We start from the raw sequence: 13,529 nt of genomic DNA, 5'->3' as shown, positions 1-13,529 counted from the left end.
CACAGCACACAACACACACACAGCATGACATTGTCAGGCAGCTGCATCTGGGAAGGTTTTGGTCATCTTGGTCTCTCCCCGCACACTGAAGTGTAGGTGAGGAAGGAATTCATTAAAGAGAGAGTATCAGGGAATGGCAGCTGCTTTGCAGGCAGCTGCTTTGTAAGAAGAGCAGAGGGAGGAAAGGGAAGCTCACTGAACTCCTGCTCAGCATAGGGCAGATCCCTTGCCAACTCCCAAAGCCAGGGTCCTCTTGGGTCTGCACAGCATGAGGACTAAGTCTGTACCACCCCAGGAGTTGGGGGAGCCACAGAGCACTGGATGGAGTGAGATTATGTTCTGAGAACTTCCTAGAGACAAAGAAAGGAGAGTTTGGGGCAGGCTACTAAAGAGCAGGATTGTACAGCTGCAATCCTGTCCCAGGCAACGCAAACTTGCAAGCCCAAGTCAGAGATCTCAGTAGCCCTTCCCTACTCATCTGAAGTGGACAGAGAGAGTGAAGACTTGTGCTTAAGTCTAGAAAATAGAATGAAATAAAATGACAAAGACATTTACCACTGGAAGAGCGCAGAGACAAAATACAGTAAGCTGAGCAGCGAGAAGGCTTTATTTAAGGCAAAAATTACACATTTGAAGAAAGGGGAGGGTGGGCAACGTCAGAGAGGTGGTGCACTTAAGGGCTTAGGGTTCTGTCTTTTAAGACTTTCAAGAATGGCAAAGGGTGGGGGAAATGAGGGCACAGGCTTGACATTTGGTTTCATGATGTCCATCTCCAGTGAGAGACTTATGTCACCATCCATAGTCTGTCCTCTTGATATTCTGTAAGGTAAACTTAACACAAGGAACTTCTTGATCTTGTTCTTCTCTAAGATAGTGGTTACCCTCAAGCAGTGGGGCATATCACTTAGGACTGCTTGCCCCACCTTAAGAAAGAATGGGTTATTGGCTGATTACCATAAAATACGTTAGGAATCTTACCTCCTAACTCCCTGGTTGTTAAAATGGAATCTTAGCCTTAAGATGGAGTCCCTCCTGTTCTTACTATACTATTTATATCTTGGCATTTTTCATCATCAGCAGGAAAAGTTAATCATGATGCTTGTCCCATGTCCCTGCTCTGCCTCAGTAGGAGCACAGCAAAGGGACATGGGAGCCCACTCAAAGAACTCCCAGTGGTCGAATTGGGACGATTTGATGAAAATAAATGAAGGAGCATTGAATTGTAACACAGAGTATAAAATAAATACATGCAAGTCTATACTGATATAAATAAATGATTGAATAGATGAGAGAGAATAGATAAGTGTTGCATGCAGAATAATTCTAAGTCATTTCTGTGGATGCTCTGCCCTCAAGGAGGAGGAGCACCAACTCCTGACCCGTTAGGCGTGGGCTGCACAGTGACTGCAAGAGGACAGTATGGGCAGGGCCTTAAAGGAAAAGCCTTCCAACTGACAAACACTCCCTCGGCCAGATGATCAAGGTCAACACTAACATGCTACGTCATGTTAACAGAATGTACCCTTGATAGGACATAATGAATATGGCACTTCCCCTCTGTAGTCTTCCTCCCAAATATATAACCCAAGTCTAATCATGAGAAAAATGAGAAAAACATTAGACAGCCCAAATCGTGGGACATTCTACAAAAAAACCTGACCAGTAGTCCTCAAAACTGTCAGTCATTAAAAAGAGGAAAAGTTTGAGGAACTGTGACACCCAAGAAGAGAAGCCTAAGGAGATGTGACAACTAAATCCTATGAATCTCTGCAACAGTAAAAGACTTTAGAGAAAAACTAAGGAAATCTGAATGATGTATGGAGTTTGGTTAATGATCACATATCAGTATTGGTTAATTAATGGTAACAAATATACCACATGAATATAAGATGTTACTATTAGGGGAAGTGAGGGTGGAGTATAGGAGAAAACTCTGTATTATCTCCATAATTTTTCTATAAATCTAGAACCATTCTAAAACAATAAAGATCATTTTTAATGAGCACAGCCATATATACCATCTGGTTGAATCTGGAAATTCTATCGCTGACACACAAAGGCATCATCTGGCACAGAGGTCACATCATACGCTGGACAAGGACAGTTAGACAGAATTCTTGCAAATACACCACCATTTGCTTCTTGCCTGAAAAGCTTTTTTTTTTTCTTCTATCCATCTACTTGTGTTGAAAATTTTCCACCTGGTTATTTTAAAATTCAAAGCCTGTCACTTAAATATTAGAAAAAGCAAGGAGGAACAAGTCCCAGGGGAAGCCCAGCTGGGCATCAGCCAAGAAAGGCAGTGGCATGTTGGATGCCCGTGTGGTAAACGCTGCCCTGAGGCCAGGCCAGGTGGCTGGCAGGGGATCGTGTCTCGGAGAAGTTCTAGGAAGAAATGCAGACCTGGTCCCTTTTACGTGGGTGCTTCCCTTGAGGATTCGAAGCACACAGAAAAAGCAGTGCTGATGACTTTCTGTTCTTTTCCATCCAGACAGAAGTCTGTCCTGACTCAACACAGCCTCTCAAGAGAAAAGCAAATGTGTGCACCTCTGCCCTACAATTCTGGAGCAACTTTTGCTTCTCAAAAAGAGTGATCTATAAGCTATGAGGAACACTTCTGGTACTTTAATATTCCAAGATGAGGAGTATTTCCCTCAGACGGAGGAAAATTCTGAACTGGACTGCTTAATGACATTGTCTTGACAATATCAAGTGCTCAGAAACTAAAATTCCAGGTAGGAGTCATCTCTTGTCACATTTTTGGTCCCCTTCTCTCGACTGAGAGATGAAACTGCCAATAAATAAACGATTTATCTCACTGAAGAATAATGATTACAAACCCATCAGCCACATCTATAAAAATTGACTCAGGAGTTATTGTATCTTCTGCTTGTATTCCTCCCAAACAATTCTGAGAAATGTATGCAGCCTCTCACACATTTTGAGGTTTGCATCTCAAATTTTAAAAAAATATATAATTTCAGGAGTCCTGCATATCCCAACATATTAAAGTAAAAGTCCTACAGAGGCTCCAGTGCATCATACACACTGTTGGGATGAGAGACTCAGCATCACCACCCACCGAAATAATTTCCTCCAGAAGACAGAGGTTTTCCATCACAACTTTTCTATTTCTCCTGTAGACTTTCACCCTAAGGGCATGTGTGTGTGTGTGGGGGGGGGGGGTGTGTGTGTGTAAGTTACTGGTTAATCATCCTAGAATATTTCTTTGCAACAAAATTACACATGTATGTTGAAATTAGAAAAAAAATTTCTTCTAGATTGACTGTCCTTACAATTATTATCATGGTACAACTCATCGAAACCATATATATGATTCTTACATGTAAAAAGTAGAATTTTATTGGAAAGGCAACTTCTTTGCTGGACAAAATTTGGCATTTTTTATGTAGTGATCTGGGAATTTCTCAACCTTGTGCCAATGCACTACAGCAGCCTTTCTCAAAGTGGGCTCTAGAGACTCCTTGGCATCCCAGAGGCCCTTTTAGGGGTCCTTAGGATGAAAACTGTTTCTGTAATAACAGTAAGATGTTATTTACCTTCTTAACTTTCATTCTGTCAGGAATAAGCGAGGGAATTTTCCAGAGGCTGTATAATGTGCGATGCATTAGCTCTCTTAGCTGATGGAATGTGTGCTTGTGTATTCTTGGGTTTTAAAAGTTTTTTATTTTAATTCATTAATTCAGTACTTACCAACAGACATAACCCACATGAGCAAAAACTGGTTCTAGATAATTTTTAAAGCCAGAAAGGGATCTCAAGATGAAGCTTCTGAGAACTGATGCCCCACAGTGGCTCCAGACTGAGTTGGAGAGAGGTCCTATTTCTTTTGTAATGTGAGAGGCAGACAGTAGGGAAGCAGAAGCTGGAAAAGAACTGGCATAGCCTTTGGACTTAGAGCACTGTCAGGCAGATTTTACGAAAGAAAATGCACTGATCCCTCTGAGTTGCCGCCTGAAGCCCACGCTGCTGGTCGCTATTTCAGAGTCAGGCCCTGTGGTACTTTGGTTTCATGCTGAAGTGTCACTTCTAACTTTCCAGGTGGTAAACTCCCAAGTAAGATGCCCATTTCACCAGGCTCCATGAACATGCAAAACTTGGCTTATATTTAGAATAAATTCTGCTTTGGCTTATCAGAAAATACAGGGAATTGCTATGTACTTTATACTGTTTTCATATATTCGAGCTGAAAGAAGTCATTTGATTTCAATTCCTCTTGTTGAAGCTCTTGGGAAACATTTGAATGCAAATTTATATATCACACTCCATCCCTGTCATGAGGGGGGAAGAGCTGGTCTGACTGGAAAACAAGAGGATGGATTTGTTTCACTAGGATTTGTTACCAGGTCACAGATCCCCAACGTAGACATTTCAGTGCCTAACTCTGCAGTGCCACAAGGCTTACCAATGTCCAAAGTGAAGCTGCTTCTGATTTTAGGGGCGTGACTTTAGGGGAAGCAGGAAGTCACTTTTCCTCTTTGTGTTTCTTTTCAAAGTACACACAAGTCAGGAAACAACCTGCAGCAAATTCCCTGGCACAACGCACTCACACCAATTCAGAACTACCGAAACCACCTCTGAACAGCCATCCTGCCCTGGGCTGAGATGCTTAATGTCCACAAGTCACATAGATGCCAGCAGGGAGATGTGGAAACTGGCTCAAACCAGTTAACTTTCTCTGAAACTAGATAGGTCAAAACTTAAAGCCAAATACAGTCGTCTTTGCTGAAGGTGTTCAGTTACACTGAACTTCCCAACATCAGACTCCTGTGTACTCATGGGCTGAACAGAATAACTAGTGGGCACCAGGAAAGACAGGTCCCCCTCACCATCCTCTGCTCCCTCTGGATGAACAAAAACCACCAGACTGGAACAGACCTTGAAGTTTTATAGCCCAAACCCTCATGGTTGCCCCAGTGCCAGCCCACCTGCGTGTCCACGCACTGGGGCCTCCAGTCCCCCTGGGCCGCGTCCTCTTCCAGGGGAGCCATCCCCCTGACTCCATCCCATCTCACCCAATTTCACTCTGGCGGTTCACGCCCCTCTTGCTTGGTCCTCTGCTGGTTTTAAAAAAAGACACAGCCTCTGACACAAGGGCTGAAAGATATTTTAAGGAACATTCAGTAACAGGATGTTCCCTTGAGGGAAGGACAATCAGAACTGCTGAGAAAACAACTTCTAAGAGCACAGTTAGGCCAGTTCTTTGAGCTCTGGGTGAAGCAATCCTGTTTTCTTTCTTTTTTTTCCCTAGTGTCTATTTTTCTACCAAAAGCTCAAGGAAAATAATACACTACATAAAGCAGCTTCTTAACTTAGAATGCATTACCTGCCTGAATACATTTACTCAACAAACATCACTGAGGACTTGCTATGTGGCAGGCATTTTTGCAGGCACTTGGGGTACACCCGTGGGTAAATCAAAGTCCTGGGTCTTATTCAGCTTGCATTCTCATGGAGGAAAGTGGGTGGGAAACAATGACCTTGATAAAGAAGTAAGCTGCGTACTCTGTCAGAAGGTGATTAGTACTATGGAAAAAGAGAAGCAGATCACAGGGTCAGGGGTGGGTTGTGATTTTAAATATGGGGGTCAGAGGTGGCTCCTTGAGAAATGTCCTCTGAGGAAAGGCCTGGGGTGAGGGAATGGGAGGGGAGTCTAAACTGGGAGGGGGGAGGGAAGGTTCTAGGCAGAGAGAACAGGTGAAATAGGCCTTGTTTTGTCCTCCAGTGGGCTGGGAAACCTGGAGCTTTGAACAGAAGACTGACATGACCCCACTTTGTGTTGAATCAGGATGGCTCCAGCTACCACGTAGAGACTAGACCTCAAGCAAGGAGGGTACCTGAATAGCTCCAAATTGTTTCCTGATCTGTAAAATGGATGTTTAAAGTGCCTAACTCTATCACAGCCTGCTATGAGATTCAGAGCAAATCTTCATAGAAAACGCTGAGATTTATGAACTGATTCACAGAAATTCTAGTTATTATCCTTGCTATTGCAATGAATATGATGAAAGATATTCAACTAAACAAAAGCTAGCTTAGCTGTTTTGTAACTGTGGATCTAAATATGAAACAAAGATTTCTAAAAAAATGAAAATGATAGCTAAGGGACTTCTACCTAAGCCACTGCTTTCTCCTTCTCTTTCCTCTTACATACAAAGTTTTCCAACTGAAAGTTTAAACAGACTCAAGAAAGACTAAGCATGCGTCTGACTTTCACTTGATCTGTGTGATGCCCAGTCTGTGTTCTCAACCCATCTTTAAATTTGGTAGTGTATGTAAGAAAAAAACAGATCCTACCATTTGCAACAACATGGATGGACCTGGAGGGTATTATGCTCAGTGAAATAAGCCAGGCGGAGAAAGACAAGCACCAAATGATTTCACTCATATGCGGAGTATAAGAACAAAGGAAAACTGAAGGAACAAAACAGCAGCAGAATCACAGAAACCAAGAATGGACTAATAGTTACCAAAGGGAAAGGGACTGGGGAGGATGGGTGGGAAGGGAGGGACAAGGGTGGGGAAAAAGAAAGGGGGCATTAGGATTAGCATGTATAGTGGGGGGGGGCACAGGGAGGGCTGTGCAACACAGAGAAGACAAGTAGTGATTTTACAGCATCTTACTACGCTGATGGAGAGTGACTGTGAAGGGGTAGGTGGGGGGGACTTGGTGAAGGGGAGAGCCTAGTAATCATAATGCTCTTCATGTAATTGTAGATTAATGATACCAAAATAAATAAAAAATAAAAAATAAAAAAATTAGAAAAAAAAAAGATTTGGTAATGTATGCACATGGTATTAAAAAAGAACCTATGATATCACTGTATTAAAAAAAATGAAATGAGAAAGATCCGCCCCAGTCTACCACTCTTCATAGAAAGGTAGCTCAAAATTGACAATGAGTCAGTAACTACTACATATAAAATCTTATTTAAATTAACAGGTAACATCTGAGTCATTCCTACAGACTGCTCCTATGCCAAGGGCTTTACATTCCTTATTTCACTAAATTTTCATAAATGGTCTGTGGAAAGACATGTTATTAGCCCTATTTTATACGAAGTTGAGTAAATGCCTAAGGACACACAGCAGAGAAGTGGACTTAGTGCATATGTAAGGCATGGAATCTTAATCACTAACCTATACCACATTCCACCCTTAAATGCCACCCAGCACAAGCTCTTTGGAGTCTTGCTCTTTATTCTGGGATTTGGTTTTGCTCATGACAAAGTGCTTCTTTAAAAAAGCCAACAACTTGGTTTTGAAATAATTTTCAATTCACAAGAAATTGCAGAAATGGCACAGAATTCTTATACATCCTTTACCCAGCTTCCCCTAAGATCTTACATAATCACAGCACAACAATCACAACCAGGAAAAGTGACTTTTGTAGCATATTATAAATACAGGCCTCATCCAGATCTCACCAGTTTTTGTTTCATTTGGTTTCATTTGGGAGGGAGGGAAGAGTATCTAGTTCTATGACATTTTATTATAGGTACAATTACAAAACTGGGTCATCATCAGATGAAGCTCCCTTAGGTTACCTTACCCCTTTTGGAACATCCCACCCCCACCAGACTCTTGGCAAGAGCTTATCTGTTTGCAATCACTGTAACTGTCATTTTGAGAATGTCATAGAAATGGAATCATATGGCATGTAACCTTTGAGTTACATGCTTGGTGCACTCAGCATGTACCCTCCGGGCAAAGGACTTCTTTGCTCATGTCTCTTGAAGTCAGCTCTTATATCAAGGAGGAAAAAGGACTGGTATTAAGAGGGAAAAGCATGTGATTCTCCTGTCACAAATGTGCTTGCTCAAAGCAGTCTCAACCACCAGGGCTCTTTATGCCACTTCCCTGCAATGGAAGGGGTTGGAAAAGTTAACGCCAGGGTTAGTTTCAAGGCAGAATGGCACCTCCCTGCAAACACTCCCAGCTGCGCATCAGCATGTGATGTGCTGCTTGGGCCAGAGCCCCCAAAGGTCCCCTGGGTCTACTGAAGGGCCTTGACACCCAGGCCCCCAAGCATGAACACAGGGAGGGGCTCAGGTATCACACTAATGTGTCCTGTAAATTAAAAACAGATGTACATGAAAGGAATGTTTTGTGTAGTTCTTTTACCAGATCACAAATCCAGGTGGGTGGGAGCAGTCTGCAGGTAGCTGGTGACATAAGCCCAGCACAAGCCCTGCTGTCAGAATTCTGGGCTCTGCACCCTTCCTCCCACACTTATTCAAGGTCTTCAGCTGTCAGTAAAATGGAAGCAAAAAATCCTGTTCTACTAGTTTCACAGAACTGGCCAGAGATATAAATGAGAAAAGAGTTTAAATGCAAAAATAACTATGCAAATGCAAGTTCCTTTACCATCACTCTGTCCCTTTGTCCCAGAAGGGACCTATGACTCAGGGTCATTTGTTTTTTCATTAGTAAATTCATTCATTCACACACTTCTGATGTGCCAGGCACTATACTGGATGATGGGGCTAATCTAGTTAACAATTAATATGCAACCTGGTTAATAACCTGGGGCAGTGGAGCAGACAAGCAGATGGTTGTGCTTCAAGGTGGTGGGGAGGCGCAAGTGTTACATAAGACACTGAGGGTGCAGAGAGAAGGATGGGGGTCCAGAAAGATTTTCAGAGAAGAAATAAATGGGGCTACAAAGATGTCTGCACAAAGAACAGAAAAAAATAAATAAAACAATCTAAATGTTCATCAACAAGGGAGTGGCTAAATAAACTGTGGTCTATCTGCATACTGAGGCCATTGTTGCAAACAATGAGACAGGCCATGAGAACCGACATGCAAAGATCTCCATGTGTTGGTGGCCTATGTACATAGGCATGTACATGGCTGACATGCTCCACCCGGGGGAATGAAAGCATGGAGATAAACGAGACTTTCACATGTTGCTTTGGTATGTCACTATGGTTTGACTGTTTTACAATGAATGTGGGTTCCCGTATTATTTGTATGATAAAAAGGCTGAAATTAATCTGCACATGTATTATGCTTCTAATCTGAAGGAAAATCACACATACATATATATATATATACACAAACATACACTGACAAATAGTTTAGAAGGATAGTGTTTGGTCTCATTATGATTATAAATATTTATGAAGATTATAAAAATACTTCTCTGAATTTTTTACATTTTAAACATAAAGTCATTTAATAATCTTATGAAATAAAGTAAAAAAAAGTCTTTTTATTTCTAAATATAGATTCACATAAAGATGTAAAGAAACATACAGGGAAGTTCCATGTCACCTATGTCACCAATGTGCACATTTTACATAACTGTAGCACATTGTCAAAACCAGGAAACTGGACTTCCGGCTCAAGATGGCAGCATGAGCAGGGTGGCAAAATCTCCCAAAACCATATATATTTTTGAAAATGCAACAAATACAACTATTCCTAAAAGAGAGACCAGAGGATACAGTACAACAGCCAGGCTACATCTACATCTGCAAGAACTCAGCATCTCACAAAGGGGTAAAGATACAAGCCACGGCCTGGGGGGACCTGAGCACTCCCCCCAACCCAGCTCACTGGTGGGTGGAGAGGAGTCGGAGTGGGGAGGGAGTGGAAGTGCAGGACTGCTAAATACCCAGCCATAGTAATCTGCACCAGGAGCACAGACACACATTGCATGGTGTGCTGGATATTAGAGAAACGGAAGGGCAGGGTCAGAGACGGAGACTGCGAGCAGGTCCCCACAGCTAGCTCCCCTGGGACAAAAGAAAAGTGGGTGCTTTTTAAAAATCTTAAAGGGACAAGGGCTCAACAGCTGAACAAAATCATCCCAGCACATTCAGTCCAGCAGGCTGGGAATCTTGAGAATCTTCGGGCTCCCTAACCCCCTGGGGGGTAAAGCAGCCCCAAAGCCCCACACGGCAAGAAGCAGCCTGCCATTTGCTCCCCCTGACGAGCGCTACAAGTGAACCGGCTGACCTGCCACAGCTGTGGAGCAGCTGGAAAGCGACCCCGCCTACAGCAACCACACATAGTCTTCTCCCAGCATGCAGTTAATGGGGACAGACAGTGGGAGCTGGAGCACAGTCCGGAAGGCACGAAGGGGTGCCATTCTTGAAGGAGAACACATCCAGTGTGGCTGTGACCCTCCACAGTGTTCTAGGCTAGCACAAGGGTGGCCCCACCCACGGCAGCTCAGGAGATTGTCCCAGAGTCTGCTCCTGGGGTGCAGGTAACTGGAACAGGCAACAGAGAAGGGCAAGGGGACCAAAAATCAGGAAGGGACTTTGTTATTCCACCTGACACATGTGCAACCTGCCTGTGACCATTTCTATTGCCATGAAAAGGCAGAAGAATCTGGTCCAGTCAAAAATCACTCAGACAACCACAGAGAGAGGACCTGGTGAGATAGATTTAAACAACCTTCCTGAAAAAGAATTAAAAATAAAAGTCATAACCATGCTGATGGACCAGCAGAGAAATATGCAAGAGCTAAAGGATGAAGTCCGGAGGGAGATAACAGAAATGAAACAATTGATAAAAGCGCTTAAGAGCAGACTGGATGGGGTGTAAGAGACTGTTAATGGAACAGAAATCAGAGAACAGGAATACAGAGAAGCTGAGGCAGAGAGAGATAAAAGGATCTCTAAGAATGAAAGAATATTAAGAGAACTGTGTGGCCAATCCAAATGGAACAATATTTGCATTATAAGGGTACCAGAAGAAGAGAGAAAAAGAGATAGAAAGTATAGTTGAAGAAATAATTGCTGAAAACTTCCCCAAGCTAGGGAAGGAAATAGTCTCTCAGACCATGGAAGCATACAGAACTCCCAACACAAGGGACTCAAGGAGGACAACACCAAGACATATAATAATTAAAATGGCAAAGATCAAAGACAAGGACAGAGTATTAAAGGCAGCCAGAGAGAAAAAAGATCACCTACAAAGGAAAACCCATCAGGCTATCATCAGACTTCTCAATAGAAACCTTACAGGCCAGAAGAGAATGGTATGATATATTTAATGCAATGAAACAGAAGGGCCTTGAACCAAGAATACTGTATCCAGCATGATTATCATTTAAATTTGATGGAGGGAGTAAACAATTTCCAGACAAGCAAAAGTTGAGGGAATTTGCCTCCCACAAACCACCTCTGCAGGGTGTTATAAAGGGACTGCTCTAGATGGAAGCACTCCTAAGACTAAATACATGCCACCAGAGAAAATGAAATCACAGCAAAGAAAGCAAACCAACCAAATACTAACTAAAGGCAAAAAATAAAATCAACTATCCACAAAAACAGTCAAAGGAAACACAAACGAAGTACATAGGAAAACACTTAACATATAAAGAATGGAGGAGGAAGAATAAGAAGGGAGAGAAATAAAGAATCATCAGACTGTTTTTATAATAGCTTAATAAGAGAGTTAACTGAGACAGTTAGATAGTAAAGAAGCTACCCTTGAACCTTTGGTAACCAAAAATCCAAAGCCTGCAATGGCAACAGGTATATATCTACTGATAATCACCCTAAATATAAATGGACTGAATGCACCAATCAAAAGACACAGAGTAACAGAATCAATAAAAAAGCAAGACCATCTATATGCTGCTAACAAGAGACTCACCTCAAACCCAAAGATATACACAGACTAAAAATCAAGGAACGGTAAAAGATATTTCATGCAAACAATGGGGAGAAAAAAGCAGGTGTTGGAGTACTTATATCAGACAAAATAGACTTCAAAACAAAGAAAGTAACAAGAGATAAAAAAGGACATTACATAATGAAAAATGGGTCAGTCCAGCAAGAGGAAATACCCATTATAAATATATATGCACCCAACAAAGGAGCACTGACATATGTGAAATAAATACTAACAGAATTAAAGGAGGAAATAGAATGCAATGCATTCATTTTAGGAGACATCAACACACCACTCATACCAAAGGACAGATACACCGGACAGAAAATAAGTAAGGACACAGAGGCACTGAACAACACACTAGAGCAGATGGACTTAACAGACATCTACAGAACGCTACACCCAAAAGCAGCAGGATACACATTCTTCTCAAGTGCACATGGAACATTTTCCAGAATAGACCATATACTAGGTCACAAAAAGAACCTCAGTAAATTCAAAAACATTGAAATTCTACCAACCAACTTCTCAGATCACAAAGGTATAAAACTAGAAATAAATTGTACAAAGAAAACAAAAAGGCTCACAAACACATAGAGGCCTAACAACATGATCCTAAATAATCAATGGATCAATGACTAAATTAAAACAGAGATCAATCAATATATGGAGACAAATGACAACAACAGCACAAAGCCACAACTTCTGTGGGACGCAGCGAAGGCAATTCTAAGAGGAAAGTATATTGCAATCCAGGCCTATTTAAAGAAGGAAGAACAATCCCAAATGAATACTTTGAAGTCACAATTATTGAAATTGGAAAAAGAAGAATAAATGAGGCCCAAAGTCAGCAGAAGGAGGGACATAATAAAGAACAGTGAAGAAATAAATAAAATTGAGAATAATAAAACAATAGAAAAAATCAATGAAATGAAGAGCTGGTTCTTTGAGAAAATAAACAAAATAGATAAACCCCTAGCCAGACTTGTTAAGAGAAAAAGAGAATCTACATACATAAACAATCAGAAATCAGAAAGGAAAAATCACAACAGACCTCACAGAAATACAAAGACACCATCCAAAAGACAAACAACAACAAATGTTGGCTTGGATGTGGAGAAAGAGGAACCCTCCTACACTGCTGGTGGGGATGTAAATCAGTTCAACCATTGTGGAAAGTAGTATGGAGGTTGCTCAAAACACTCAAAACAGAAATACCATTGGACCCAGGAATTCCACTCCTAGGAATTTACCCTAAGAATGCAGCAGTCCAGTTTGAAAAAGACATGTGCACCCATATGGTTATCACTATTTACAATAGCCAAGAAATGGAAGCAACCTAAGTGTTCATCAGTAGATAAATGGATAAAGAAGATGTGGTACATACACACAATGGAATATTATTCAGCCATAAGAAGAAAACAAATCCTACCATTTGCAACAACATGGATGGAGCTAGAGGGTATTATGCTCAGTGAAATAAGCCAGGCAGAAAAAGACAAGTATCAAATGATTTCACTCATCTGTGGAGTATAAGAACAAAGAAAATAACTGAAGGAACAAAACAGCAGCAGACACACAGAACCCAAGAATGGACCAACAGTTACCAAAGGTAAAGGGACTGGGGAGGATGGGTGGGAGGGGAGGGATAAGGGGAAAAAAGGGGCATTACAATTAGCAGACATAATGTCAGAGGGGGGGTGGCACGGGGAGGGCTGTACAACACAGAGAAGACAAGTAGTGATTCCATAGCATCTTTCTATGCTGATGGACAGTGACTGCAATGGGGTATGTAGGGGGGACTTGGTGATGGGGGGAGTCTAGTAAACATAATGTTCCTCATGTAACTGTAGATTAATGATACAATGATACAA

General features: G+C 41.7%; 1 protein-coding gene across 4 annotated transcripts in view; it reads right to left on the bottom strand.

The window, feature by feature from the left end:
• The window catches only part of MERTK (MER proto-oncogene, tyrosine kinase), a 102,540-nt gene that overhangs the window by 49,258 nt on the left and 39,753 nt on the right, over positions 1–13,529 (bottom strand). The window lies entirely within an intron of this gene.

Source organism: Manis javanica, chromosome 1 (assembly GCF_040802235.1).
Source record: "Manis javanica isolate MJ-LG chromosome 1, MJ_LKY, whole genome shotgun sequence".
NCBI lineage: Eukaryota > Metazoa > Chordata > Mammalia > Pholidota > Manidae > Manis > Manis javanica.
This window is presented reverse-complemented; position numbering and strand designations above follow the sequence as displayed.